General features: G+C 36.7%; 1 long non-coding RNA gene across 1 annotated transcript; it reads left to right on the top strand.

Moving 5' to 3' along the window:
• The first annotated feature begins 1844 nt into the window (after positions 1-1844).
• On the top strand, positions 1845-5624 carry LOC130569468 (uncharacterized). The gene is made up of 3 exons (XR_008964849.1): positions 1845-1888; positions 5183-5290; positions 5407-5624. It is a non-coding gene; the product is annotated as an uncharacterized LOC130569468 (long non-coding RNA).
• The last annotated feature ends 376 nt before the right edge of the window (positions 5625-6000 follow it).

Below are 6000 nucleotides of genomic sequence, written 5' to 3'. Positions count from 1 at the left end.
GCGTGTGAAATCGGTTTAATGTTATGCCATTCTTTATTTCTCTCAACATGATGTGCTTTGCTAATGGAACACTTATATGTTAGCTAATGTAAGACCATTGCAGACTGTCCATATCATCAGATGCCTATTAAATCTGCAAAGATGAGTCTTTTAGTGGTGTGACTAAAACGGAGCTAACCCCTGTTCTCCCACCACAGCGTGTCACTCTGACTTGACATTCTAGAGTGTCAGTCATAATTAAAGACATTACGGTTAACATGTACTTGTGATGCAGTTTTTTTTTAGACAAATAAGAGCTCTTTTTGCTCAAAGCTCTCATATGTGTTTGTGCAGCACAGAATCCATATGGTAAATAGTTTTGTAAATGTCAAGAGGATTGTTTAAAGAGCAAGACAATTAGGTTTAAAGAACGAAGGATCCTGACCTGCTGACCTGTATTGCAAATTCTTCAGCTTCTAGGGTGGAAAAAATATTTTTGTCGTATTTCACTGATCATAAAATGTTATTGAATCAACTTTAGGTGTACGTGAATCAAATAATAACATTCAATTCATTAACTTGAGGTTTCCCTTGCGTAGATCCACATGATCCCAGTAAAGCTTTAAAATATTTTTTTTCCTTTTAAAGGGATAATTCACTGAAAATGTTTTATTAGAAAATTGTTGTCATTTACTCAGCCTCATGTCTTTTGATATCCATACCTTCATTCATCTTTCAAACACAAGAACAGTTATTTATAAAAGATGTCCAAGCTACATTTTAGTTTAAATTTACAGCTGCAGAAGAAATTAAGAGACCATTTTAAAATTATTTTCAGTTTTACTATGAAAAGGTATGTGTCTAGGTAAAATGATCATTTTTGTATCATTCTGTAAACTAGTGACAAGCTTTCTCCATTAATTCCAAATAAAAATATTGTTTTTATTAGCATTTATTTGCAGAAAATTAAAATGGAAAGAAATTACAAAAAATATTTAATGTTTGTAGGTCTTGAAAACAAGTTCATATTTATTTTTAAACAACACAACCCATGTTTTTACATGTATTTAAAGGGACAGTTCACCCAAAAGTAATAATTCTGTCATCCAAATCTGTATAAAGATTATTCTTTGTTATAAACACAGAGAAAGATATTTGGAAGAATGCTGTAACCAAACAGTGTTTGACCACCATTTACTACCATGGTAGAACAAATTACAAAGGTAGTCGAAAGTACCCCAGAACTGTTTGCTTTCCTACATTCTTGAAAATCTCTTCTTTTGTGATCAACAGAACAAAGAAATTTACAAAGCTAATTTTCCTTCTATGGTAGTCAATGGTGGCCAACAACTGTTTGGTTACAAGCATTCTTCCAAAAGCTTTCTCTGTGTTCATCAGAACAAAGAAATTTATACCGATTTGAAACAACTTGAAGGTGAGTAAATAAAGACAGATCTTTCATTTTTGGGTGAACTGTTCCTTTAAGGAAATGATGGAATAAGCCAGATTTTTTCAGTAAGATTTTTTTCGAAGACTTTACCACGTCTTTGCATTCCCTCGGTATTTTACATTGCTATTGGGTGACTCCTGTCACTCCTGAGGTTTGTTTGAAATTCAACAGACAATTTACTGGAATTGTTTCCACGACTGTATACTGTACAATGAAAGCGAATGGTGACTATAGGGCTGCAAGCAAGATTTTCAGTAAATACCAACTTCTATTTCAGTCTGTTACTTATGGCTTGAGAACACTTTTATTATAGGACACAAGTCACAGGTGAATTTTGTAATACTTTCATGTTGGTGTCATGTTTTTTGGCACTTGACAGCCACTGGTTCCTTCCTATCCACTTACATTGTATGGACGACAGCAACGGAGAAATTCATTCGGGTTCGGAATGATACATGGGTGAGTAAATGATGACAGAATTGACCCACTCTCTCTGACAGTTAGCAGAGGCATAAGTCATTGTTGCTCACACTAGAAATTATGTAATTTTCTGCAGAACAGTACATAGGTGACAACAACATGAACGCACGCCTGTGTAATTAGCTTCTCAGCAAGTCTCAGTGCGCGCTAAATTCTGTCCTGTGTTTCAGTTGTTAAATATCATCTCAAACGCAACAGATAATACTATAACACCGCTGGAGAGGTGCGAGCACACTTCTCATTCTGCATCAAATGAAAGATTTAAAGGCTGAATATTTTATCACGTTTTGACATTTATCTGACATTTGACGTCTTCATTGCCCCCCGAAAATATGCTAATGTGAGAGCGAGTGCCGTGGCCTGGCAAGTCAGTGTGTGTCATGGCTGATGTTTACAGAACAGCTGGATTGGACGAGATCTAGATTTGACTGAACAAATATGTGCCTTTGATTATGGGTGCAGAGAGAAAGCCTGCCGTGGAAACCTTGCCGTAGGATATTAGGAGGCTGTTGCCATGGTAACAGCACCTCGGAATATGAGCGGAAAGCCGTGGTGCTCTCTTCTCCTCTGTTTGTGCTGTCAGATGTGTGCTGGAGGTGTATTTGATGGAGTTCGTGAGTCTAGGCACCGCTGAGCAGGTCGACTGAAGTTTCGCACGCATGGCGACTAAAACATCCATTAGTGCGTGTATGTAGAGTGTTATTGTGGAGAAGGGATGGTTAAATGCTAGCGTGGGTGCGCACGTTTGGGGTCAATGTGTTTCTTCTTTTGTTCGTAGCTTCAGTCTGCCGTTCGATTTCTGTCCCAGCCCACTGGCTACATTAAACGACCTGGTCAAATGCCTGTTCGATCCAGTGAGCGTGGGACTAAAGCCCTAGTGGCTGCTCACTAAAACCATAAAATGTACACTGGACTGTTCATCTTTAGAGTTTCAGACCAACATACAGGTCACATTTCTAAATGTAGCATTCTTTGCGGTCTTCTGTTCAACATGCGCTGTTGTATGTTGTACAAGCCAGAAGAAGCGGTTGTAACAGAAATTGTAACATTACATTTCTTGAATCACAGATATAAGAATCACATAAGTGCACATGCTCTGTAACATTGTCTGTCTCTGCTTGAGAAAAAGTGATTGTTTTCTGTTTTCAGCTGTCTGAAGCTTCATTGCTTTTGAATTCAATTTAATATTTCTTTCATCTCTGTGCTCGTGGTTAAAATATGGATGGCAGATCCTTACACAGTTTTCATGCTGCTATACAGAATCTTAACATGACTTTAACGTTGGGAGCAATTAGCTGAAGAAACATTAGTTTATGAAATAAAAATGGTCATGAATTGAAACATTTAATCCTTATAATATGATAAACATTTATTTCTAAGGACTGTATCTAATATTGGTTTAAATTGTTTTAATTCAACAATGTTAATCAACATTAAAGCAATCATATTTTAACTATAAGGTTGGCTTGTTATTACACTGAACAAGTGGCCTTTTATTGTGGCCAGCCTAAGGCACACCTGTGCAATAATCATGCTGTCTAATCGCATCTTGATATGCCACACCTGTGAGGTGGATGGATCATCTCGGCAAAGGAGAAGTGCTCACTAACACAGATTTAGACAGATTTGTGAACAATATTTGAGAGAAATAGGCCTTTAAAAAGTCTTAGATCTTTGAGTTCAGCTCATGAAAAATGGGGGCAAAAACAAAAGTGTTTTGTTTATAATTTTGTTTAGTCTATTTAAGAGTATGTGGATTAACATTAGGGCAATTTCAACGTTATGGATGTGACATTGGCATTCAAAACTGAAAATATAAACTCTCAAATAATGTATTTATTGCATATTGAACCATATGTTTATATTTTCCTAAACCCCTTTTGATAAAAAATATGAAAAATATCAGTCTATACATGTTTTCTATTTAAAGGTGCAGTGAACTGGCCATTTTTATTGTTTTATACTATTGTCTGATGTCTACTTATGTTCGCTTGGTTTTTACATTCGAAAACATCAAAATCAATAAGTAATAGGCTATTTTCTACCCTGGTTTTGAGGCCGGCTGGAGAAACGCTCGGTTTTTAAGGGCCGCATAGAAGACTTGGAAGTAAATGCCCACTGCTATGATTGGATAGCAGCTTGCATAGTTGACTTAGTTGGAGCCTTCTGTGAATTTGGTTAGACACGTAATGTTATGTAACGTGATTTTACTCAAATTTACGGACTTATTTCCCGGATGTGATGGCAAGGCTTTGCGTATAGTTTGTATAGCCTGTTGTATGGTGTTTAGTGATATATGACTGTACATGTCAGCATTTAAGACCCGCGAACCGGACAGAAGATCACCGCGATCGCGGGTCTCAAATGTTATAGTTTTCATGATAAATAAACAAAAGGTAGACTCCCGGCCAAAACGACAGTGTTGGCAGATATGGATATGACCCAGCACCAGAAATAATATCACAACAATATTCGCAAACGGTGGACAAAACCTTGAAAAATGATATATGAGCCTGCCAAATCACAGAGATGCCGATTACAATTATTACAAATGACTAAAGGTCCCCAGGTAATACTATCAGGGCATATCAAGCGATCTCTAACAAAGCAATAGTGCAAATATGTTTTACTCACATAAGATTGCTGCGCCATTCCTATCGGATCCAATATTGACGGCACAGCACTGCTATTTAATTTTAGTCTCTCCGCAAAGACTTGTTCAAGGAATCCGCGTTGAAATGAAGCGAACAAACGCTCAATGCTTTCCCCACGTGAGCTGGAACGTCTTTAAAAATGAACTTCAACCACGCATTCCTACTGTCGGAATCCGAAGGAAGGTTAGGCAGCGACTGTGTTCTTCCACAACCAGGCACTGCACAATATTTTGCGATCTTTAACGGCATGATGCTTACACTCGCTCTATCTGGTTCCGTGCAGCTTGTGTTCAGTACTGTCATGAGCGAACCAGTGGGCAGGGCTCAAGAAGTAGGCGTTGCTATTCTTCTGTGGAGGCGGTGTTCAACCTATCATAGATAGGTGCATTCCAGAATGTTATGTTGCTGTATGGTGCTCCATTTCGATGCCACTGACTGAAATCTATTTAACTTATTGTTAAAAATAGTAATAAATTATATTAGGGTAACGTGGGCTTGTTTTGTGTGTTTTTGCCGGCGCAGTTATTCAACTAAGATGGCATGAGGTTGAGTAATTTATTTGAGAACTTGGGTGAATTATTTCTTCATGTTTTCCTCTGTTTTCCAATGTTATTTCCAGGTCTATGCAGAATTTAAAAGAATAACTGGAGGAATCTGCACTCAACTTTCCACAAAGCCTTGGAAGTCCGTGCTATAGATCTGATCAGGATGTATCAATCCAGAAGAGGTGACAGTCAAGATGAGTTAAATGCTATACTAAGCCTAACGTAGATGAGGCACACATGCACACTGTTCTCAAATAAATTCATTTGTATATTTTAACCTATGTTTTCTTTATTGTAGACCACAGATATAGCCATCGATGGAGGGCAGCAAGTGATTTTCGCCACAGGAATTCACAAACTCAAAATACCTATGTTTTGATTTTTTTTCAATAGGCCTTTTTTGTAGTTCAGCAAATAAGTTTGCTGTTGTATTTCAAATGCAATGTCTGTCAACAGGAGCACTCAATCATGTATGTTTAATCTATATGAGAAGTGATTGTTATGAATTAAAAGCTATGTCTTGGTTTATTTGTGTGGTTTACTTTTTGTGACTTGAAAGATTCCAGTTAATATTTTTTTGGTAACAACCCCAATGTGAATAAATAATCCCAAATAATAATAATTAATTTAAGTAACAGATAAAACCTGGGGTAAATACTTAAATTTTAATTGACAGAATCTTTGCTGTATGTTTTCAAATATTAAACTAATAAAAAACTTTAGTTGAATGAACTATAAAACTAGTTGAGCAAGCATACTTTTTAATATTTGAGTTAAGTTTGGGCCAACTGAAAAATAACAATTCAAGTAACACTTTGGGGACAGAAATTGAGTGAACGTAAAATTTCTGTGGAACTAGTTACTAAATAATAATTAGTTGAAACAACTTGAA

This window comes from Triplophysa rosa, linkage group LG18 (genome assembly GCF_024868665.1).
Source record: "Triplophysa rosa linkage group LG18, Trosa_1v2, whole genome shotgun sequence".
In the NCBI taxonomy this organism is placed as follows: Eukaryota; Metazoa; Chordata; class Actinopteri; order Cypriniformes; family Nemacheilidae; genus Triplophysa; species Triplophysa rosa.
The sequence above is the reverse complement of the archived record's forward strand: the minus strand, read 5'-3'. Positions and strand labels throughout refer to the sequence as shown.